Source organism: Xenopus laevis, chromosome 4L, assembly GCF_017654675.1.
Source record: "Xenopus laevis strain J_2021 chromosome 4L, Xenopus_laevis_v10.1, whole genome shotgun sequence".
NCBI lineage: Eukaryota > Metazoa > Chordata > Amphibia > Anura > Pipidae > Xenopus > Xenopus laevis.
Genome location: NC_054377.1, coordinates 30,149,862 through 30,175,831, shown reverse-complemented (window position 1 = coordinate 30,175,831; position 25,970 = coordinate 30,149,862). Strand labels below are relative to the sequence as shown.

The 25,970-nt window shown below is 41.3% G+C and overlaps 1 protein-coding gene across 2 annotated transcripts in view; it reads left to right on the top strand.

Moving 5' to 3' along the window:
- Window positions 1-4,757: 4,757 nt before the first annotated feature.
- Window positions 4,758-25,970, top strand: part of LOC121402976 (probable serine/threonine-protein kinase DDB_G0277449) — a 41,147-nt gene continuing 19,934 nt past the window's right edge. Inside the window, exons 1-4 of one of the 2 annotated variants that reach the window (XM_041590040.1) lie at window positions 4,758-4,894; window positions 17,477-17,646; window positions 19,377-19,489; window positions 25,578-25,879. The gene's annotated coding sequence lies outside the window, so the exon portion shown is untranslated. Of the gene's footprint in view, window positions 4,895-17,476; window positions 17,647-19,376; window positions 19,497-25,577; window positions 25,880-25,970 lie in introns of both variants that reach the window. The other variant, XM_041590039.1, reaches the window with a different exon arrangement.

Sequence of the window (25,970 nt, the reverse complement as noted above, 5' to 3'; positions counted from 1 at the left end):
TTAAAAGTAAAAAGATGCAGAAATTGCAGCAAACCTGAATAAATAACTTGAATAGCTAACCATATAAACCAATATGGCGTAGAGAAAACATTAAATCTTTTCTGTCTTTACATTAGTGCCCCCCTGTTTTATAATCACATTTCAGTTTTATACATTTAATGCACTACTAAACTAAGGCTTCTAACCAGATTTAGGAGCAGAAGCAGCGGATTTCCACCTGTCTAATGACATTGCTGCTCAGTTCCTCAGACCTAGCATGGCTCCCTCTGTGGCAGCACCTAATGGTTTCCAAAATAACTGGGATTAAGCTCTATTTCTTCCAAGGCTTTCCTTAAAACAACTACAAACTGATGTCATGTGAAAGGGAAAATATTCCCCCCCCCCACCTGAAGAACATCTATATACAGTAAATCACAACTGGCCAGCGCTCTCCGGACTCTTCTATATACCACCCAGGTTTCCGGAGCTAAATCCCCAAACAGGTAATCCAAGCAGATGTGACCAACTTCAATACCGTTATGGAACCTGGTGACGTAACTGACCCTGAATCAAATTAGTAGAATTGATGCCCTATAACTGTACTACCACAATTATTGGAAAGAGCTCAGGACAGAAAATGTTTTTGCAGATTTTTTTTCTGGCTACAAGTCAAACCCCCAAGATATCACTGTACAGTTGAAGGGTGGGGGCTACTTCTGTCTCTTACTGAATGAAGGCCCTCCTTCTGAACATCTCCTACTAAGAGGCTTAGTAGCCATGGCTTGGCCACAGATAGGGAAAAGAGAGATAGACAGTGCAGTGCGGACAACCCAGGCCTGTGGGGAAAATCCTACCCGGAAAAGCTAGGGGGGCGCTGCTTTGGTGGCCCGCTGGCTGAGGGAGGTGGCACACAGAAATTCCTACCGGGGCGAGGTGGAGGGCTCGTAGGACATACGGCAGACTGCCTGACCGGTAGGTGGTGCAAGAAAGGCCAAGAGGCTGGGTTCGCAAGTCCAGTGTTATGGGGAGACTGTAATACCTGTAAGTCTGTAAAGAAGATATACTGTATGCTGGTGGTGAGTCGATTTGACAATTCTTTAAATAAAACTATTTCAAGTTTTTTTAAGAACGTTGGTGTAGTGTGCCTTTAATCACTGGAGGGCCCCTACAAGCTGGCACCACCCCACCCGCTCTACTGCAAATTTTCAGTGAGTCGCTATAAAGAAAGCTTTAAGCCACAACCCTTTATTGGGAATACATACACATTTACTTCAGGTCTTATGCCCTTTGTCAAGTGTGCAAACCAGAGTCTAGTCTGTGACTATATAGACCATCCTATAAGCCCAGTGGTTATGGTAAGCAAATAGGTTCTGATTGTCCATGTTCCACAATTAACAGATCATATTCCATAATGAAGATAACCTGTATTTCATAGCAAAAACAAGTCAAAATAGAGTCCACAATGGCAAATCAAGATTTACTTGATTTGCCAATGCTTTTAGCCTAGATGTCATTTTAGATATTGTTAAATAAAAGCCTGTCATATGTCACTGTTAACATGTCATCATATTATTTACTATTCACCTCTAACCTTACAAGACTTTCATATACCCACAAATACTGGTGCAAAAAATTACAGATCAGAATAATGCTTTATTTCTAAAAGATTAGAGAAAATAGTTAAAATGAATTCAGTTATTTAAACATTTTGGCTGTATCCAACAATCTGATCCATTGTGTTTCACTTTGCAAAAGCAGTTTGTACTTACACTCAGTGCCACTGGCTTCTTTCTGTCTCATGTTCCTAATTGAGCAAATGTGCCTATTGATGTTGGCCACTGAACCAGATGGTAGTTCCATGGCTCCCATAGCAGCCTGCACCAATTGCCACACCAATCAGGTGCACACGTTCTATCATTCGGCACTCTCATGCTGAATGCCACAAATTATGCCAACACAAATGCACCTAATTTATGTCAAAGTGCAAGTACAACTGTATTGATTTTGATGCATTGCTACAATTACAGCAGGCCCAAAGGATGCTGGAATTGTGGGGATGCTGCATTGTAGGTTTAAAACATTGCAATTGTGTCCAAAGTTGTACTACTAGCATATGTAGTAAACAAACACTGTGATGTCCAGACTGTACAAATTAAATATTCTGATACAAAATATCATACACAAAAGAAAGTGTGTCCTCTGCTGGGGTAAATAATCGAGGGACCCTTTATGTAGTTGCAACAAATACAATTTAAGCATGGGTAGGAGTCATATGAATTTGGTTTTACTTTGCACTTTTAGGTCACTAGGACTTGGTTACTAGAATTTCTCTCCCTCTTATAAAAAAAAAGGGGAGGCTATTTAAACAGTTCCCCAATGGGCCCTTTTGAAGGAATGGCGAATATTTCTTAACATTCTTGTGTATGTTCCTCTGTTTTCTATCATATTTTTATACAGATGTAACCAGATTACTTTTTAATTTTGTTTCTTTTATGAAAGACGAGTTTCCCTTGCAGTGCTTTTAGATACAGCTTCTCCACCTTTATTTCTTCTTTTGTATATGACTTTTTCTCACTGTTGGTCCACCTGCTACAGGAGTTGTCAGAGTTGTTGGCCAACAAAAGTCCATCAAGGGCACCCTTGGCACTTACCTTATAAACACCATGCATCATAAGTACTGTGCAAAAAATGCAATGGTCAGTAATATAAATGTTTAAATGTAAAGAAATAAATGAAATGTACAAAGCACTATATTAACTACTGGACCATGATTGTGATCTCTAGTTTATATTGCCAGAAACATGGGGCTTATGGCAAGCACAAAATAAATCTATACATGGTCAACATAGATTTTAATGTATTAGGAATAGGGATGCACTGGATCCAGGATTCGGTTCAGCAAGGATTCAGCCTTTTTCAGCAGGATTCGGATTTGGCCGAAGATGTGTGCCTGGCAGAACTGAATCCTAATTTAAATATTCAAATTAGGTGCAGAAAGGGAAATCAAGTGATTCTAGTCACAAAACAATGAAGTAAAATAATTGCCCCCACTTTTTCCTTTCCTACCCTATTTTGCAAATGCAAATTAGGATTAGGTTCGGTATTCGTCCAAATCTTTTATGAAGGATTCTGGGATTTGCCCGAATCCCAAATAGTGGATTCGGTGTCTCCCTAATTAGGAACAATATTAGGAACTTCTGCAAGAGCTTTATATTGGTATATGTATTGCCTTTTTTTGGTCATTATAGGATGCAATGCAAAACTCTATCTCTATGTAATTTGTGGGACTCTCTGTGGTTACAATCTGAACTATATTTTTAAACCCAAAATATGGGACCAATAGTTGATGCCTTTTTTTCACAGTTTAGCTATGTTTTGCAAAATTTCCTGCAGTAGCTATGTCTACACAGACAGACTGCAGGTGGGTAATAGATCATATATTGATCTATATTAGACAAACAGGCTACAAAAAAAGGATTTCCATCTTTCTCCTTGTTTTGTCAATTTTTCCGGACCTACTACCTAATTATAGATGAATATTAACCCTTTTGTCAGCATACTTACAACCCTTTAACTTGCACATAAAGGTTATGCACCACTAAGATCACTTAACATTAACCCCAGAAATGTCACTTAGATCACAGCAGTGCAGTAGGTGTTACAGAGAGATCAATTTAAACAACGGATAATCATCTTTTTCCTGGACATTGGGGTGGGTACTGACCAATTACTTTAGATGTGCAAAGTCTTTCCATTCCTCATCATGAAGAAATCAGGGCACGAAGGGAAGGCAGAAAGAAAACAGGCTCTCATCTGGTCACCTTTGTTGAAACACTATTAAGTACTTAGGTTAGGTTTGTGAAAGTTCTCATTCATCCAAGCCATGGTATAGCTATAGAATTAAGTCAAATCAACTGGACTTGCTGTGTTTTTTCTTGAAGACGTTTCACCAGTAATCCAACTGGCTTTCTCAATTCAGAATAACTTGTACATAGGATCTTGCTTCACTTTATATCCTCTGGAATGTTGTTCTATTCAGCATAATCTGTTTATCATAATCCACAATGATGTCATTAAATTAGATGTTGATTGTATTAGCAAATCCAGTTGATTTACTTATTTCTATAGATATACTTAGGTTAGGTTAATACTTAGGTTGCGCATTCTATGACCAAGTGCAAGGGACAGCAATGCAGGCCAGTCCCATCCATTATATGCAAATATTTAAATGAACAAATCCTAACAGGGCTTTGCATTTTTAAACTGTCCCCATCATCCACTTACTCTGGTGGGGTTGCTGTATTGAATATTGATTTACATTATGTTGTAGATCTGGATCTCAAGAACATTGAATTACTTTCTTATACATCTTAAGTCAAACCTTAATGAATATCTCAGATGCATAAGTGCATATCCCTTTTTAATATATAGATGGAAATCTACATATAAAAATTATATGTTCAATAAGCTTATACCTGTTGTCTAGAATGCTCAGGACCTGGGGTTTTCCAGATAAGGGATCTTTCTGTAATTTGCATCACAATACTTTGTCTACTGAAAAATCACTTAAATATTAAATAAACACAATAGGATTGTTTTGCTTCCAATAAGGATTAAATATATCTTAGTTGGAATCAGGCCCAGACTGACAATCTGTCAATTCGGGCAATCTCCCGAAGGGCCGCTCCATTTGCCTTTGAAATGGGCCGCTTCTGATTTGCGGCGTCTGGGCAGGGGGAGAGAGACTTACAGCATGCACGCTGTGCTTCTCCTTCACAGACACCAAGCAGCTGCGTGTTCCTCCTCCCTCCTCCCTCCTCCCTCGATCAGTCAGGGAAAGGCAAAGGTGATTGGCCAGCAGACGGGTTGGGAGGTGTCAGAGTTCCCGTGCTGTTTCACGAAGCTCCTAGGAGAGGTAGGGGTGTCTCTGTGTGTGTGTTTGTGTGTCTCTGTGTCTGTTTGTCTGTATGTTTGTGTGTCTCTGTGTGTGTCTGTGTGTCTCTCTGTGTTTGTGTCTTTTTGTGTGTTTTTTTGTCTCTGTGGGTGTCTCTGTGTTTGTGTGTCTGTGTGTCTCTCTGTGTCTGTGTGTCTCTCTGTGTTTGTGTGTCTCTGTGTGTCTCTGTGTTTGTGTCTTTTTGTGTGTGTCTCTCTGTGTTTGTTTGTCTCTCTGTGTTTGTGTGTCTCTCTGTGTGTTTGTGTCTCTCTGTGTCTGTTTGTCTGTGTGTTTGTGTGTCTGTGTGTGTGTCTCTCTGTGTTTGTGTGTCTGTGTGTGTGTCTCTCTGTGTTTGTGTGTCTCTGTGTTTGTGTCTTTTTGTGTGTGTGTATGTGTCTCTGTGTTTGTGTGTCTGGGTTTCTCTCTGTGTCTGTGTGTCTCTGTGTGTGTGCGTTTGTGTCTCTCTGTCTCTGTTTGTCTGTATGTTTGTGTGTCTCTGTGTGTGTGTCTCTGTGTGTCTCTGTCTGTGTGTCTCTCTGTGTTTGTGTGTGTCTGTGTGTGTGTTTGTGTGTGTGTGTCTCTCTGTGTTTGTGTGTCTCTTTGTGTGTGTGTGTGTTTACATGTGGGCTGCTTTGTTTGTTTTTTGCCCGGGCTGCTTTTTGCTCCCAGTCCGGCTATAGTTGGAATCAAGTTCAAGATACTGTTTTATTATTACAGAGAAAAGGGAAATTTTGAATCTCTGAATAGCAGGTTCACGAATAAGGGATCCCATATCTGTATAAAAGAACTTTATACACTTCCCCTTCTACAGGAAATGAAACTTTAGTATAATATATACGAAAAATACAATGGGATGTTATAAGAGGCTGCTAAAAGTACACACAGTAGTGCAAACACTTTCATATGTACACAGATACATCTTTTCACAGAAGCTGGAACCCTATGATACTGAAGTCACAACCTTTGGAACTCACCTATACAAACATTCCAATTGGAACTCAAGAATAAGCTCCAAGCTCCTTCTACAGCAACTCTGCACAGTAAAAGGGTTTAATACAAATACACAAATTGAAATTCCTGTGTCAAGTTGTTTACTATTTAATGCTAAGTTCCCCTGCAATTCAATTCTTAGGATCTTGAAGCCAGAGAACTAGGGGTACTGGCATCCAAGGCTTGCCATTGGTCATACTTATTTATGAAGAGGGGGGATTTTCAGCCCTGGCTCCCCTTTTCCCCACGCCCCCCCCACGACTGCTGGGTTTTCTTCCTTTGTGGTTAATCAACTGTATATGGACATATAAATAATTTGTATATTACTCTATTAAGTCCTTAAATTTAGTTGCACAATTGGATTCCATGAATATACTGTATATTACTAGGCATCAGTCATGTGACACCAAAAAGATATACAAAGATGACCTGCACACAGAGCCAAAAGCAAGGTGCCTAACCCCTTAATTAAAATGTTGATTGTCACAATCTGTGTTTTACACTAGAGTGAATTTCAGCACCTTGACTTTGGCTGTGTGCACACCCATGGGTGGGCCTGAAAAGTGTGAGATTATAGTGTGACTTGCTGCCAGTGTCTCCCAGATAACTGGGGTTGTAGACAACTCCCTGCAACTCCCAGCAGTGTGTATGTCCCCCTTTTAAGCACCTTACGCTCAGGTGAATCCTGTGTCTTCTAATGCAAAGATCAACCCGGGGACTCTCTCTAATTATAAATAGGGAAACATTACCCTCCCAGGGTTTTTTTTATCATAGGGTTTAGTTTATAAAAAAAGTTAATATAATACAGGCATGGGACTTGTTATCCAGAATGTTTTCTGGATAACGGATCTTTCCATACTTTGGAACTTCATGTCCTAAGTCTACTAGAAAATCATATAAACATTAAGGGGGTTATTAACAAAACTCTGAATTTATCCCATATTTTATTAAAAAAAAACCAGGACCAAACTCCCATGCCCGATTTGACCTTATCTATTGAAAAAAAACTCGACTGAATCGGATTGGGAAAAAAACCTTATAAATCAATCAAATTTTTTAGTCTTTTTGCCTGAAAACCCCAAATTTTTCTGATTTTGGTGATGGGGGAAATGTAATAAAGTTCACAAAGTGCAAATTAATATTCTTTGTTAGGATTTTATTGCATTGCAATTTTATTTGTGCATTTCAAACCTTCAACAGCGGCTCTGGAGTTTTATTAAATATTTTGTTGCAAAACATGGTTTGTGATTGCGAAATTGTATTACGTACACTGCGCACACTATACAATTTGCAATTGCTATCCTACTGTCACATGAGTGGCAAAGTGTTTGCAAAGGCAAAATTTTGCACTTTGCGAACATTTATTCATATTAAAAATGAATTGCAAATGATTTTTACATTAGCGACATATTACATTCACCCAAATGTCAAGAAGGAAGCAGCTGTAAATTCTGCCTAGTACCACAAGATGTCTCCACTACAAACCGCACTACGAGATAACTCTTTCAGAAGAACATAATTTGCTTATCATTTCAATATATGTATTATTATATAAATGCAAAATAAATGTGTAAAAAAGTAACATGAAGATCTCTGTATGTATTAGGAATTTCAGATGGATTTTCACATACTATGTACCCAGGGCCGGATTTACATAGAGGGCGCCCCTAAGCCCACTGCCGTTCATCACCCCTGTGCCCTTCCATTTATTTGTGCAAATTTTCATCATCAATGGGGAAATGTAAAAAATGATTGTATCTCCAGCTCATCCCCACTGTTTTTGAACCATTGTGGGTGTGGTTGGGCAGCATGCCACCCCCCTAAAATCCTGCCACCCTAGGCCCGGGCCTAGGTGGCCTTTCCACAAATCCGGGCCTGTATGTACCTGAATAACAGGAAAGCACTGCCCACACTGAGATGGTGCCACATTTACACTCTGATACAGAGGGAAGAATCTCTGATTCTACAATTACTGCTTTTATCTCTTCCACACTCATAGCTTAATAATACTAAGAGCTCCCCAGGTTAGGGGGTCCAATGTTAGAAACCCGGATCCAAGCATTACCTGTAACTCACATTCAAATCCACAACCTGAATTTGCATCAACACTACCTAATACGATTCACAGCTGTCAAACCCAACCTGCTTGTTTGTGGGTAATATGTAGGTGATGATGTAGGGAAATTGATACCATCTTGTGACAAAAAAGGTTAAATATATATTTATATATATATATATATATATACAGTATATATTCACTGCGCCGATGTTCGCTCCATCCATCCATTGGGGGCCCACTGGATTACAAACTTCTGGGGCCCCCTACACGCATGCACAAATGGTGTGGCGGGAATGCGCGAACGTGCGCACCGCACCATTTCTGCATGCGCATGGGGGGGCCCTGGAAGTTTGTAACCTGGTGGGCCCCCCAATGTCCGACCCTGGATAAAGTCAGGTTGAACTAACACTAACGAATGTAAAAAGGATCAGAAAAAGTAAATTTAAAATTCTGAAATACTGCCCTAAATACATACATTTCCAGACAGGCCATTTAAATGCAAGTTTTTGTTCCATGTAGAAAGGGGGGAGCAAACATATAGCGGGTTATTAAGTCAGAATGGCAAAAACTCGAAAAAGGAAGTTTATTTTACTATAAAATTTATATATTTACTATAAAAAAATTTGTGGAAAAAAAACCTTTTCGAGATTTATTATACCCTTTATTATACCCCGAAGATGGAAAAAGTCTGAATCTGAAAATCCGGTATCTCAGACCTGCCAAGGTTGAATATAAGTCAGTGGGAGAGGTTACTATCCTATTTGGAAGTTTCTGTGGTCTGCGCTGAAATTAGCCCTAAAATCGGACTATTTGGGCTTTTCGGGCAAAAATCTGAAAAATTCTGCCTTTTCGGGAAAAACACTAAAAAAAACTAGCGATTCTGGAAAAAACTCGGCACATATTGTTTGCAGTGGTTCTGTTCAATAATGCAGAGACTGTGCAGGTCCACTCAGAGCTGCTGTTTAATCATGCTGCAGTGCAGATCTCACAATACATAACATGGCTGTCACAGCTTTATCACTTCCTGTGCTAGGAATACAAAACACATCCTGTGCTAATATACGGTCTGCCACTAGGTGACAGCATAACCCCTTAACATCTCCCTTTTCTAACTGTATAATCTAACATATTTAAACAATATTTCAAGCCTTCAAGTAGTAACGTTATTTGCCCTACTGTACTTAAATAATATGCACATATGTAACTTTTTTCAAAGATAACCAAACATGACTGTTTTAAAACTATTTAAAGGTTAAGTCTTTTTGGTGGCTGAATTCGCCTGCCACTGCGTGAGTAACGCGGGATCTCAGACTCACTCTCAGGCTGTGAGGCCGATGTGCAGTCCGTTGCAGGCAAGTGCTCAGACTGGCTCTCCACTGTGGCCTCCACTTCTAGTCTCGGCGTTTCACTGGATTCTGTTACTGTTACTGCAGGCTTGCTAGGACTGGGCTCTGCTGGCCTGAGGTCCACTCGCTCTGCTGGCCTGAGGTCCACTCGATTGCGCCTGTACAGTGTACCCTCCACCTCAACCAGATAGGAGCGAGGGTCTGTTTGTTGGAGGCAAGTTCCTAGTCTCCATATGCCAGTCCTGTCACCTGGAAGAGGCTTCATTCTTATATTTCGCCCCACATTTAGTGCCGGAAGGTCCCTGGCCGTTTTATCATATGCATGTTTTGCCACTTGCCGTTTGAAATGCAGCTTGCCAGGAACTTCTGATGCAACGCAAGGTTCCAGTAGTGTGTCAGTCACTGGGAGGGGAGTTTTCAGCCTGCGGGCCATTAGGCGTTGCGCGGGGCTAGTGTCCATGCCAATTGTTGGCGTATTTCTCCACAGCAAGATTGATTTCCATGGGTCGTCTCCTGCACGTTTTGCTCGCCTGCACAGGCCTTTAACAATTTTCACTGCCGATTCTGCTTTACCGTTAGCCTTAGGGTACATTGGTGATGAAGTAACATGCTCAAAACCCCATTCCTGAGAGAACTTGGTGAACAGAGCACAAGCAAATTGTGGACCATTGTCCGTGACGACTCGGTCGGGTTGGCCATACCTGGCAAGTTGAGCCTTGCATCTCTTAATGGTGGTGTCCGCCGACAGGTCAGGCAGCAGTTCTATTTCCCAAAAATCTGAATAGTGATCGACGATAAGCAGAAAATCCTTGCCAGCGTAGTTGAATATGTCCATACTCAGAATCTGCCATGGCCGTGTAGGGAGGGGATGTGACATCATAGTCTCTTTTTGTTGTTCGTGTGCATATTCGTTACACACAGTGCACTGTTCTACATAGTCTTTAATCTCCCCATGCATATTCGGCCAAAACAGTGTTTCTCTAGCCTGCCTGAAGCATGCCTCACCACCTATATGGCTCCAATGAATGCGACGTAGCATCTCTGCACGTAGTTGCTTTGGAATGATAATGCATTGGCCCTTGAAGAACACCCCATCCTGTAAGCTTATTTCATCCCGGTAGTTCCAATACTCTCTAATAGCCACAGGTGTCTCTGCCCTTGAATCAGGCCATCCGTTGAACACAACTGATTTGAGGATCTTGAGGTGTTCATCTTGCTCAGAGGACTCCCTGATCTGCGACAGACGCTGATGCGTGACATTTAAATAGTCGGCCTGGTTTATGCCCTCTATGACGAGCTCTTCACGGTACATGCTGCAGACTGAATGCTGGGCATGAGGTGCGTCCGCTTCGTGCCAGCGTGCTGTGGCTCTGCTCAGTGTATCACTGACATACATATATGGGCCCGGTTTATAGGTCACCTCCAGAGCATAGTTTTGGAGCGAGAGTAGCATGCTTTGAAGTCGTTTTGGGGCACTAAGCAAAGGTTTGTTGAATATCGCGACTAGCGGTTTGTGGTCTGTTTCAACCGTGATGTTTCCCCGACCGTACAAATAACTGTGGAAACGGTGGCAGGCAAACACAATGCTTAGGCATTCTTTCTCGATCTGAGCGTAATTCTGCTCAGTTGCAGTGAGGGCTCTGGAAGCAAATGCTACAGGTTGTCCATCTTGCAATAGGCAGCATCCGAGGCCATTCTGACTGGAGTCACTTTGAACTGTAATGGGCTTGCTAATGTCATAGTATCTTAGTACCGGTGCTGTGGTAATTAGTCGCTTGACCTCATCAACTGCTTCCTGGTGCTTTGGCAGCCAGTGCCATGGCATGTCTTTATCCACGAGCCTGCGCAAGGGCTCGCACACCGCTGAGAGGCGGGGCATGAATTTTGACAGGTAGGTGACGAATCCTATGAACCTTTGCACTCCCTTTGAATCGGTTGGAGCAGGCATGACTTTTATTGCCCTCACCTTCTCAGGATCTGGCTTTAACCCCTCTGCTGATAGTATATGACCGTGGAAGCGGACCTCATTAAGTTTAAACTGTAGCTTCTTGATGCTCAGTCTCAGTTTCACTTCTCTGCAGCGGTTCATAAGGGCAATCATGTTGGCATCGTGGTCGTGAGTGGCCTCTTCTAGTGAGTCTCCACAACCCACTATTAGTATATCATCTGCAATTGGCTCCACACCTCGCAAGCCGGCTAGTAGTTCATGTTGTTTTCTTTGATACACCTCTGGGGCTACAGACACACCAAAGGGTAGTTTGAGCCAGCGCATTCGCCCCCAGGGTGTCCAGAAGGTAGTAAGAAAGCTGCTCTCAGTGTCCAATTTGATTTGTAGGAATGCATCCCGGGCATCCACCAATGAGAAAATACGGGCTTTGGGCAGTTTATAGAGGACATCTTCAAGTGTTGGCATTATATAGTGGGACCTTTTCAGCGCTTTGTTCAATGCCCTTGGGTCAATGCAGATTCTGATTTTGTCAGCTTTTTTGACTATAACCATGTTGCTTATCCAGTCTGTGGGTTCAGTCACTGGGGCTAGGTTCCCATCCTGTATGTGTTTGTCCAGCTGGGCCTTTACAGCTTCCCTCAGTGCGACTGGAACATTGCGTGGTGAGCATTGTACTGGTGTGACAGTTCGATCTAGGTCAAAGTGCACTTCCCCCGGTAGAGACTCTATCGGACTATTGTACACATCATGGTATGTGCTGGTAAGCTGGTGCTCAGTTAGCACCCCTGTGGTATGGCTTTCCAGATTGTGGAGTTCGTCTGGAATAGTAATGCGCATTAGACCCAAACGTTCACATGTTGAGCCCGATAGGAGCGGGTTCTGGCTTGCTTGGACTATTTCAAATTCCAGTCTGTGGCGTAGACCCTTTATGAAGCATTCCGTACGAAAAAGGCCCAATGACTTCATCACCTCCCCCGAATACAGCTTGAGTCTGGTCTGGCTAGGTACTAGTCTTACCTTGGGTGCTATCTTGTGTTTATCATGAAGGCTCATGACGTTGCATGTTGCTCCTGAGTCAAGCTGGCAACGTTGTCGGATGCCATGGAGCTGAAGGTTGACAAACCACTTTTTTCCTCGGGAGCTGGGTGGGCCCATAGTACTGGCGGTGTATATATGTCCATTGTCCTCCTTGTCCACCTCCCATTCAAGCTCCGCTTGATCGTCAACTGTATGTAGCTGACGCTGGTCATGTTTTGCTTTAAGGCACACTGCTGCAAAGTGGTTGAGGGTGCCGCAAAGTCGGCAAGTCTTGCCAAAAGCTGGGCATTGCGCTCTCCCCCGGTTGTGTGTGCTGCCACAATACTTACACTTTTCAGGGCTTCTGGAGTAGTTAGGATATCGTGCTATGCTGGGCTTTATGGTGCTTAGAAGTGCTGGCTTTTGGGCAGCTGTAGCATTAATACTGTCATCTGCTCTGGCCTGTGTCAGCACTTTCATTCGCAAGTCTGTTTGCTGCGCAGCTCGGCAAATATCAATGGCAGACGCCAACGTGAGTTCCCTTTCTCTTAGCAAGCGACGGCGCGTGCTTTCATCAGTAATACCCAGCACCAGCCTGTCTCTGATAAGTTCATCTTTTAACTGTCCATAATCACATGTTGCTGCTTTCTCCCTCAGTCTGGTTACAAAACAGTCAATCGTCTCACCCTGCTCTTGCTTGCATGATCCGAAGACAAAGCGCTCGAAGATTACATTCTTTGTCGGCTTGAAATGTGCTTCAAGGGCGTCCAAGATGGCAGTGGCGCTCTTTTGCTGTTCCTCTGTCAGATGCAGATTATGGCGATAGATGTGTCTGCACTCACCACCCATTAGACGCCTCAGAGTGGCTGCCTGTACCTCTTCCGATTTCTCGTCCAGTCCGGAAGCTAACATAAAGTCTTGAAATTCAGCTTTGAATGTTTCCCAGTTGGTAGCCAAGTCGCCGGACATCTTCATCTCGGCTGGTGGAGGTATCATGTTTGCGTACATGGTTGCTTAAATACCAATGCTTAGTATGCTGAGAGTTTCTTTTCCAGCTGGATGCGTGGATGGTGTGCTGTAGTTCAAGCTTCTGACACCATGTTTGCAGTGGTTCTGTTCAATAATGCAGAGACTGTGCAGGTCCACTCAGAGCTGCTGTTTAATCATGCTGCAGTGCAGATCTCACAATACATAACATGGCTGTCACAGCTTTATCACTTCCTGTGCTAGGAATACAAAACACATCCTGTGCTAATATACGGTCTGCCACTAGGTGACAGCATAACCCCTTAACACATACCTCCTCTGTCGCCTACCCCATTTCTGCTTCTCTCTCTCTGGCTATTTATTCTATTTGCCGTGTATCTGCACCTCTGTCGATATGTTATCTGTGTTGTTCTATGCAAGGAGGGGGAGGAGGGAAGGAGTTCCCAACCTTGTGAGTTAACAGGAAGGAAGGCCTGGAGAGGAAGTGCTGGGGGGAGAGAGAAGCAGCAGAGAGAAAGAAAGGTGCTACAAGGTCCCAGATACGTCTGTGTGTGAAAAGTCAGTAGAGAACCCCAGTGGCAGAAAAAAAGCACACTCTATTTAGGGTGTAGAAGGAAAGGGGGTCCTTGTCAGGGCTCTGAATAGCAGAGTGTGCTCTTCTCAGGGCAGGGAAAGCCAAAGGGAGTCCTTCTCAGGACTCTGAAGAAACTGCCACATAATTAGGGATCCCCCCGGCAGAGATAAAAACCATCTGATATATTATATAAAGTTGCTCCTGACTGGCAGGCTGTATGTATCACGGTTATTTAAAGGTACAGTGCAAATAAACCCATGAACCTTTCCACTGTGTGTTTGATTGCAAATCTAGGAATTTTCCAGGGAGGTGTATTACAACCCAGTCTGGGCAGAGGCACGCCAGAACATAGTGTACCTTCTCTCCCTTGTAGCCGAGACACAGGACTCCTGTCGCACCACGAGGAAGAAAATCAGTACTAGATTTCCTGCATCAGCATAATAGTGCTAAAATGTATTTCCAAACTACTAAAACACAAAGCTGTGCAAAATTTGCAATTTGTTTATTTCTAAAAATATCAGAGTTTTTATTTTATAGCACCTTCTTTCATACATAGAGATGTCGCGAACTGTTCGCCGGCGAACTTGTTCGCGCGAACATCGGGTGTTCGCGCTCGCCGGAAGTTCGCGAACGTCGCGCGACGTTCGCCATTTTGGGTTCGCCATTGTTGGCGCTTTTTTTGCCCTCTCACCCCAGACCAGCAGGTACATGGCAGCCAATCAGGAAGCTCTCCCCTGGACCACTCCCCTTCCCTATAAAAACCGAAGCCCTGCAGCGTTTTTTCACTCTGCCTGTGTGTGCTGAAGAGATAGTGTAGGGAGAGAGCTGCTGCCTGTTAGTGATTTCAGGGACAGTTGAAAGTTTGCTGGCTAGTAATCGTTTTGATACTGCTCTGTTATTGGAGGGACAGAAGTCTGCAGGGGTTTGAGGGACATTTAAGCTTAGGTAGCTTTGCTGGCTAGTAATCTACCTTCTACTGCAGTGCTCTGTATGTAGCTGCAGTGGGCAGCTGTCCTGCTTCTGATCTCATCTGCTGACTGCTGCAATAACAGTAGTCCTTGTAAGGACTGCTTTTATTTATTTTTTTGTTGTTTTACTACTACTACTACTACTACTACTACTATAAGAGCCCAGTGCTATTAGTCTAGCAGTGTTGGGGAGTGGGACTGGTGTGCTAATCTGCTGCTCCTAGTAGTTCAGCAGCACCAACTTTAATTTTTTTTTTTAATATTCATTTTTTTTTTATTTTACTTTTTTTATTTTACTACCGCTGTAGTAGTGTATAAGTTGACCTTTTAGGCATTATTTGCCCTGTAGGCATTATTTGCACACTGTTTTCTTCAACCCGCCATCTAGCTGTGTGACCTTGTTCACATTCTGTCTAAATATCCATAATCTTACCGTCTCCAGAAAAAACACCGGAGTGACTTTTTTCAAGCAGCCATAATATATTTTACGTAATCCGTATCCACCGCTGTTGTAGTGTATACGTTGACCTTGTAGGCATTATTTGCACACTGTTTTCTTCAACCCGCCATCTAGCTGTGTGACCTTGTTCACATTCTGTCTAAATATCCATAATATTACCGTCTCCAGAAAAAACACCGGAGTGACTTTTTCAAGCAGCATTCATATATTTTACGTAATCCGTATCCACCGCTGTAGTAGTGTATACGTTGACCTTGTAGGCATTATTTGCACACTGTTTTCTTCAACCCGCCATCTAGCTGTGTGAGCTTGTTCACATTTTGTCTAAATATTGATAATATTATCGTCTCTAGAAAAACCACTTGAGTTACTTTTTTTCAAGCAGCATTCATATATTTTACGTAATCCGTATCCACCGCTGTAGTAGTGTATACGTTGACCTTGTAGGCATTATTTGCACACTGTTTTCTTCAACCCGCCATCTAGCTGTGTGAGCTTGTTCACATTTTGTCTAAATATTGATAATATTATCGTCTCTAGAAAAACCACTTGAGTTACTTTTTTTCAAGCAGCATTCATATATTTTACGTAATCCGTATCCACCGCTGTAGTAGTGTATACGTTGACCTTGTAGGCATTATTTGCACACTGTTTTCTTCAACCCGCCATCTAGCTGTGTGAGCTTGTTCACATTTTGTCTAAATATTGATAATATTATCGTCTCTAGAAAAACCACTTGAGTTACTTTTTTCAAGCAGCATTCATATATTTTACGTAATCCGTATCCACCGCTGTAGTAGTGTATACGTTGACCTTGTAGGCATTGTTTGCCCAGTTTTTTTGGCCGCAGCCACTGAAGCACAGAGGCCAGAAAAAATATGCCATATAAATGCTGAAAATAGTCATTTTTTGCCATACGTTGACTCAACGTATATGGCAAAAAATTACTATTTTCAGCATTTATATGGCATATTTTTCTGGCAACTGTGCTTCAGTGGCTGCGACCAAAAAAACTGGGCAAACAATGCCTACAAGGTCAACGTATGGCAAAAAATGACTATTTTCAGCATTTATATGGCATATTTTTTCTGGCAACTGTGCTTCAGTGGCTGCAACCAAAAAAACTGGGCAAACAATGTCTACAAGGTCAACGTATGGCGAAAAATTACTATTTTCAGCATTTATATGGCATATTTTTTATGGCAACTGTGCTTCAGTGGCTGCGTCCAAAAAAACTGGGCAAACAATGCCTACAAGGTCAACGTATGGCAGTTGTTTAAAGAGAACAGTAGATTACTAGCCAGCAAAGCTACCTAAGCTAAAATGTCCCTCAAATCCCTGCAGACTTCTGTCCCTCCAATACAGAGCAGTATCAAGCAGATTACTAGCCAGCAAACTTACTATCATCTGTCCCTGAAATCACTAACAGCTCTCCCCCTACACTATCTCTTCCAAGCACACACAGGCAGATTTTTCAGATACATTTTTGCCCTTGATCCCCCTCTGGCATGCCACTGTCCAGGTCGTTGCACCCTTTAAACAACTTTAAAATCATTTTTCTGGCCAGAAATGTCTTTTCTAGATGTTAAAGTTCGCCTTCCCATTGAAGTCTATGGGGTTCGCGAACCGTTCGCGAACCGCTCGCATTTTTGCGCAAGTTCGCGAATATGTTCGCGAACTTTTTTTCCGACGTTCGCTACATCCCTATTCATACATAAACTGAACTGAAATATGAATTGCCAGCTTGATACCCAATAAGTTTGTGTTATGTTCAACCCCGAAAGGAAAACAGTGCAGTCCAAACGTGTTCAAGAACAATGAAATCAAATTACTAAAATCAAAAGTAATAATAATGTATTATTGCATAGTAAGATCAGTGGTCAAAATCTCAGCTCCACTGTACAAGAAAGTTTTCTTCCCCTAATTCTGCCCCCGTTAAAAAAGCAGTTACACCAATAGATGATAATAATGTGCTGATACCTTGCACCGGTAAACAAATTGTGTTTGATAGAGAAGCACTACTTTAGTTTATATACATAAGCTGCTGTGTAGCCATGGGAGCAACCATCCATCTGTTAGGCACCCCCAGTGAATATTATCGCTTACCTGATACCCCAGGTTGGTGCTCCTGCTTGCTGAAAACTGCACTGGCCTGGGTTACCTGTGTATAAGCACCGCAGAGTTATCTTGATCTGCTTCCTCCTTCTTTGCGTAGGTTGCACATGTTCAGTAAAGTGAAATGCCACACTTAAAGCAAAGGCTGTCTGCTTCACTTCTTCACACGTGCGTCAGGGCTGCTGAAGAATGAAAATGTGGAAGAAAATGGTCACTCCATGTTGCTCCTACAGAAGTAGCACAGGTTGATAAACCAGCTCAGGGTATCAGGTAAGCAATTGTAATCAACAGGGATTGCCTAACATTTTGCATGCCCCAGGGATTATAACTTTACTTCTCCTGTATATTATGTGAGCTATTGTATCTTGCTAAAAGATGTGTATAATGCAATCTTGCTACAGTTGATTGACAGTTATTGACTTAAAGGAGAACTAAACCCGAAAAATGAATATGGCTAAAAATGCTATATTTTATAAACTGAACTTATTGCACCAGCCTAAAGTTTCAGCTTCTCAATAGCAGCAATGATCCAGGACTTCAAACTTGTCACAGGGGGTCACCATCTTGGAAAGTGTCCACGACACTCAAATTGTGATAAAATCTACTCAGCCACACCAGTCTTTCTGCCGCCATGTTGGTGCCTTAGGGCGCCCGCTTCTCGTTGTACTCATTGACACGGACGCGCAAGCGTCTGACGCAAACACGCAATGGCATGAAATCTTGGCGCGAAACTGGCGCTATAGAAAGCCCAGTTGGGCTGCTAGACCTTGCCCGTGATAGGATCTTGTTCCTGGTGCTTTGTGAGCTGTCTTGATTCTGATTCTGGTTTTGACCCCTGCCTGGCTATACGATTATCCTGACTTCTCTATCTGACCCTTGCCTGAATATCGACTATCCTTTTGCTGAACCGTCCTGTCTGATTGATTACCCGGTTATGACCTTTGCCTGCCTGATTACGATTGATTTCTGCCTGCCTCGACCCTGCCTGTACTGACTACGATTCTGGTTTCCTGTTTGGTAACGTGACCCTCGGCCTAAAGACTCTTGCTAACAGTCGTGCCCCTCTGCCTATCCAGAACCTCTAGCCTTGCACCTCTTGTTAAGTCCTGGTGGCATCCAAGTAGCTGAGGGTTCCTCCCGAGGCCAACGGCGGTCACACTACTGGTGAAGCACGATGCCGAGACCAGGGTGCTTGGCATTTGTTCTGGTGTTGGGTGCCGACCGTGACACAAATGCTCAGTGGGCTCTGAGCAGCTGTTGAGAAGCTAAGCTTAAAATGCAATAGCTTTAGGGCAGCATTATGGATTTATGATAAATATGTAGTGTGCAGGTTGTACATGCTTTTATAAAAGTAATGTAAATATTTGATTGTAAATGTAGATATTTTACTTTTCTTATGGATACTTCCAACCTCTGTGTGGAAGCTTAGGGTGTCCTTGGGAACATAAACCACAGCACACAGCTAAAGCACAGAGGTTTTTTTTTAAAATATTTCTTTTTATTTCAGGTACAGTAAGGGAGTGTTCAAAGTCCATGCAACATTGTTGAAGTATATTAAACAGTAGCAAGTCACTGCATCACATCTTTTTTGTTAAATACATAGAAGTATAAAGGTTTCTTTACGCAGTAACATCATAATAATACGTTTTAAGAAGTTGTGAAAAATCCAGTAGATTTGGAAGAAATCCTGGTGAGCACCAAGAGGCAAATATTTATTTATGCAGAAACAACATTTTAACTATTTTTGATGCAGAATAATAAGGCATATATATCTTAATATGGGTCTTAAGAAAGTCCACAATAGTACTGATATTGAAATAAAATCAGACATCTTCCTTAAATAATGCATACCCAATATATATTCACTGTATACTGATTTCAATGGTTGACTTGTGAAGTAGCAGTATGCACTTCACAAGTCAACCAAAGAAATACAGATATATAATATTTTCCTCCATATCCCCAAAGATCTTCTATGCCTGAATTGGATCTATTTACAGGTGCCATGGGTTCAATAACCAAGAACAGAAAACCATTCCTAGCCTAAGAACAACATCTGAAAAGAGGTCCCAGCGACAAATGATACTGGTGCATCACCTTCAGGCCTGGATTGGTAATATGTAGGTCATGACAATGGATGTAAGATGCCATAGACAGTCTTTATTTAATGGACCTGTGGGGGGTTGTTTGGGCTCATGTGTACTTGAAATGCCAGGGTCTATATTGAATCACCTTGCTCTAAAAAGAAATGGGACAAACTGTGACAAAAGCAATTTACAGAGTGAGAGTGGGCACAAGGACAATCTTTCTTGTCATTTGCACACTGTGGTCCTTTTATGCAGTTTTAAAACCTGGGATACTTACAGGGGCAAGATATTCTGGAAAAAATTATGGAACTCTCCCTGGAAAGGAAAGCTGGAAACTATTACTTTAATACTGGCAAAATAAATTAATTTATTGTGTTGTTATAAAATTCCAGATATATTAAATCTACTTGTATGTAGATATAAGGTCTGTTGGGCTTAATGAAGTCGTTTGCACATGGATAGGAAACTGGCTACAGGATCGGGTACAGAGGGTGGTTGTTAATGGGACATTCTCTACTTGGAGTAAGGTTCTTAGTGGGGTCCCCCAGGGCTCAGTATTGGGTCCACTTTTATTTAACTTGTTCATTAATGACTTAGGGGAGGGTGTTGTAAGTAATGTATCAGTGTTTGCAGATGTTATCCAGCCCAATTAATTCCATCAAGGATGTGTCATCCTTGCAACATGATCTTGACAAACTGGCAATCTGGGCAGCTAAGTGGCAAATGAGATTCAATGTTGATAAATGTAAAGTCATGCACCTGGGATGTAAAAATATCCAAGAAACTTATACCCTTAATGGGACTGCACTAGGCAAATCCATTATGGAAAAGGACCTTGGAGTCCTTGTAGATGATAAACTTGGCTGTAGCAAGCAATGCCAGTCGGCAGCATCAAGGGCAAATAAGGTCTTGAGCTGTATTAAAAGGGGCATAGAGTCAATGGAGGAGGGGGTCATTCTTCCACTGTATAGAGCACTTGTAAGGCCCCATCTAGAATATACCGTACAGTTTTGGTCTCCATCACTCAAACAGGACATTATTGTATTAGAGAGGGTACAGAGAAGGGCAACTGAGCTGATAAAAGGTATTGAAAATCTTAGCTATGAGGAAAGACTGGCCAAATTGGGAATGTTCACGCTGGAGAAGAGGCGCTTAAGGGGGTGATATGATGACTATGTATAAATATATAAGGGGATCATATAATAATCTTTCTAATGCTTTATTTACCAGTAGGTCTTTCCAGCTGACACGAGGTCACCCATTCCGATTAGAAGAAAAGAGGTTCCGCCTAAATATTCGGAAGGGTTTTTTACAGTGAGAGCTGTGAAGATGTGGAAATCTCTCCCTGAATCAGTTGTACAGGCTGAATCATTAGATAGCTTTAAGAAGGGGTTGGATAGCTTTTTCGCAAGTAAGGGAATACAGGGTTATGGGAAATAGCTCATGGTCCAAGTTGATCCAGGGACTAGTCCGATTGCCATTTTGGAGTCAGGAAGGAATTTTTCCCCCTCTAAGGCAAATTGGAGAGGCTTCAGATGGGTTTTTTGCCTTCCTCTGGATCAACTGGCAGATAGGTAGTTAAAAAAAAAAAAAAAAAGGTTGAACTCGATGGAGATGTGTCTTTTTTCAACCTTACTTACTATGTTACTATGTTACTATGTGCAATTAAGCCACAACTTCAGCAACATCAGATTAAGCAAGTGGCCCTTATTTTAGGTTCAGTAGATTAATTACTTCATCCTCTTATGTCTGTGTAGCCCAAAACTAGAAATGACAGTTTCTTTCTGGACATTTTTTCTCTTCGTTGATACAATAATTTATCTGCATAAATTAAGAAGGAAAACATTAATGTATTCAAGTTATTCTGGCACAAAAATCGTAGTAGAAACCCCTCTCACTTCATGGATGCTGCTCAGTATAAAAGAACAGATGGTGAGCCTGACAAAGAGGTGACTGTTAGAGACAAAGCGTTAGGAACAACTTACACATTGCTGATGTTTTCTTGAAATTCTTTCCCTACGTAGGCTGAAATAATAAAAAAGCCAAGAGTTTTATCATCCCCATAACCACAGAATGGCAGAATGAGACAGACGGCAGTAATCTGCCCATGTATGATCACCTATAATGTGCCAACTTCTTATTAGGGTTTAGTTCATTTTATTAGAAACCATTCTGGGGTAAAAAAAAAAATCATATTCAAAAATCATATTCAAATGCACAGGCTATTCTGCCACAAAAAGGGACTGTCAATTAACACAGTAGATGGCAATAAAAATGTTTTTTAGGCAGCTACCTATAGAAAGTTTTCCACTGCAGAACTTATACAGGTATAAGATCCAGAATGCTTGCGACTTGGATTTTCCATATAAAGCGTCTTTCTGTAATTTGGATCTCCATACTTTAAGTCTACTAAAAAGTATTTTAAACATTATTTAAACCCAAAAGTATTATTTTGCCTCCAATTACTATTAGTTATATAGCACTTTTTCTCTTTTTTCAGTGGTTTTTGAAGCTTAGCTAGTTTTCTCCAACAGCTTAGGGCAGGTAAAAATTTGAGACCACAGTGTTTTCTCCAATCTTTGTGGTGTTCCAGGGATAGAAACAATCTAGAGAAAATAATACTTGGTAAACAAAGGTGGTATTTTAAACATTTTCTTTTATATACTGTATAGCAAACAAATATACATCAGACAAACTGGTATATTATGCACAACAGTATTAGCACAAATATATACATACCACCAAGTTACAAGATCAAGGCAAAAAGGGACAAACCACAGGGAGCAAATACACTTGTCATATAGTGACAAAATGTTGGGGTGTTCTCATCATTGGCAAGTGTATCTGCTCCCTGTGGTTTGTCCCAGTGCAAAATGCAATTTTGGATGCAAATAACCATGTGTTTTTGCCTATAATTGTGGCCTTCTCTCAATTCTAGTGTAATTGCGGTCACTGCTATGTGCCCAATTTATCAAACAAATCCAGTTGCACTTAAGGTGCAAGTTAAGTCTATAAGTTCAGAGTGGGAGTTATGTCACTTCCAGAGTTCATATTAAAAACAGTGTTTGCATCTGATTTACTAGGTGCAAGTCACTTGCAGGGGCTATATTCATAAATGATCCCTAATAATCCCTAGGTTCTGTACCAAGTCATTGGCACACAATACCAGTCTGGAATACTTTGGGCCTTCAAGATAATTCGAAGCACTATGCCTAAAACATGTTAAAAACTAATTTTTCTCAGTTTATCCCACCCACTCATTATTCATTTGTAGTTCACACACCCCCATGTCTCTCAGCCCACTTCACAAAACACCTATACATACATTTATGACAAGTTCTTATACCAAATGTACCCTTCCATTGTGTTTTAAGGAGTACATGTATTAAATAGAGATTTGTAAAATGTAGCATTTACTCACAGATTATTTATATATTATTCAAAAACATTTTCCCACATTTTGAGCTGTGGGAAAAAAGCATGCTGATTGATAGCGACTGGGGTACAATGTAAAGAATTAAAGCATGACAATTTTAAAATCATATGGAATCATAGGAATAATCATGGCAAAACAGGAACAGATGCTGCTGCTTTGTCTCTTGTTCCACATGAAAGACAACAATGAATTATTATGGTGATGGAAGCTGAATTATTTGCTGTGTGCTTCATGTCTTCTGTTGGCACAAGAAAGGTAGAAGTAGCAGTATGATCAGCCTCAGTCATCCATCCTGTTAGGATGTGCCATGTTCAGCTTGCACCATCTATAAAGTGTTAGGAGCTGTATAAAAAGGACAGGAGACTCAAACCTATTAATGCCCAGTAATGTACATTTGCCACATGTGGATCATGAATGCGAAATGCAATATTTAGAGGCATATTTATCAAAATTTGAGATTATAGCTCACCCACTTCATTCATTCATTCTTCACTTCATTCCTATGAGATTTTTAGAAATGTATTTATCAATGGGTGTTAGAGCTTGCCATTTGATATTTTTCTAAAATTCCCATCGAAATGAATAGAAAGTAGATACATTTTCCTTTGGTGAGCTCCAATCTCACATTTTGATAAATCTGTCCCTTAGTGTCTAACCATGGTTGATGACTCCTCGGACTCATGGCACACATACAATAATGTCCATCAGAAAATTTACACCATTAGTTAATGCCTGTATGGGGCCACTTAAATGAAGTACAAGAACACACAGGGGCATAAAATTATGCCACGTATTGCTTATTCTGGGGTGTGTTGTACTCTGCACCTTGTACCATATAAAAGCCCTATCCTAGCTACCTACCACAAGTACAATGCTCCATTGCAGTCAATTACTGCCACCACTCCCTAATTTACACAAATTAGGGGATAGGCGGGGGGTACCTACATGCCTCTACATGCCCGCACCTCCTGAATATAATGCTACTGAAGCATCCAGAGCCATGTTCATGGAGGAGGATGCAGCAATTCTTCTAACATAGTAACAAGAATAACTCTGTATTCCCTCACTTGCTAAAAATCCATCCAACCACCTTCTTAATGTATGTGTATCGAATGTATCAGCCAATACAACTGATTCAGGGAGAGAATTCCACATCTTCACAGCTCTCACTGTAAAAAAACACTTCTGAATATTTGGGTGGAACCTCTTTTCTTCCAATCAGAAAGGATGACCTTGTGTCAGCTGGAAAAAACTTCTGGTAAATAAAGCATTAGAGAGAATATTTCACCAGCTCAGTTGCCCTTCTCTGTACCCTCTCTAATACAATAATGTCTTGTTTGAGTGATGGAGACCAAAACTGAATGGCATATTCTAGATGGGGCCTTACAAGTGCTCTATACAGTGGAAGAATGTTTTTTGTTTTTTTTCAGTTAAATGCTATAATCTGATTTTTTGCTACTGCTAAACTAACTGTGGTTGTGCAATTCTAACACCTATATTAGGAAATCATTTCATCAGACCCAATATATTTTTATGGTGGGGTCTGTGGTGGGATTGGTTGGGCCCAGGAAATTTTTTTGTACAGGGCCCTGTGATTTCTGATGGTGGCCCTGCCACTGTGGTGGATGCTATCTTGTCTGTAGCATAGTCTGGGGTTTTCTTCCCATAAAAATCTGAGAGCTTTAGTAACTGCCTCTTGCCTCATTTCACCATGTTATCTGGAGGCCAGTCTCCGATGTGGAGTAGTAATTGAATTGATTAGGTGTCACAGTGAACAGGAGATGAAAGGAGGAGCTGCTACTCCATCAAGGACCAAGTCCCACTACACCCAGACTTATTCTATATGTATATGTATGTCCAGTCTTAGCATGTAAGGACCAATACACAAACCACTGTGCCATCATATTTGTATCTGTATGTTATCCATCCACTTAGATTGTAAGGTCTACATTACATAGAGCTCCCTCCTACTGTGTCTCTTACCACATAACACTCGCTGTATATTTATTATTATTATACTTATTATTTATTATGCTTGTCCTCCTTGTGTGCTGTTCTTTATTTAAAAAATGTACAATGCTGTATATCCTTGTAGGTCCATATAAATGCAGTTATAAATGTACACATAATGCATAGAAAACACATCCAGTTTATTGGGCAAATAAGCCATTCCATACAGCAGTCAGCAGAGGACAGGGAATCAACGTCTAAAACAATTAGAACAAATGGTGAATATTATATATTAGAATGAAAGCATTTATCGATACCACAGAGTTGCAGAACTGCCACTGTCAAATTAGAGTGAATGCCTGTTAGGGGCCAAATAATGTATAATATGTGGAATTCCAGCAATATATCTCTAGTTGTAATGGAAAGGGCATCCTGTCCTGTTCACATCACATCTTAAAAAAATCAAATAATTGGATTTCTTCAAACTGCATCCTACTCCATATCAAACAGCTCCCCTATATGTTTCTCTCCTTAGTATGATCCTCGCTGATTACTCCAGTATCTTACCAGCCCTTATACAGTGCTTATGCAAAGAAAGCAAATTACTTTTTCTTTGTGTCCTTTATAGAATATAGAATAGGAGAGAGCTATACTGATTGTTTGCAGAGCAGCCACCAAGTGTCATATAGCTGTTTTGCAAAGTATTAACAATTTTTTTTCTTTTATAGGTGCCCCCGGAGAAGAACAATAGCAAAAATGGAGACCAGGTCCAAACAAACAAAAAACGCCCTTGTATTTCAAGAACCCACCTTAGACCCAATGCATAGTGACTTTCTACGGCATCTTACAGGAATTTGTGGGCCTGATGAAGACTGACTGCAGACAAGCCACAAGGTTCATTAGATAGCAGTGTTGCAGCTGGTTAGATGATGCAGCCTCCAAATTGAGTTCCAGTTAGTGATGTAGCAGTTGGTCTTGGTGAGTCAAAAGTATGGTAGTGTAGAAGGCAACCAGCTGTAAATAAATCAAGGTAAGTAAATGCTTCTTATTAGCACATTCCAGGAAAAAGCAGTTGTTCCAGTGAAATGACCAACAACAGATTAGTTGCAAAGAGAGGGAGA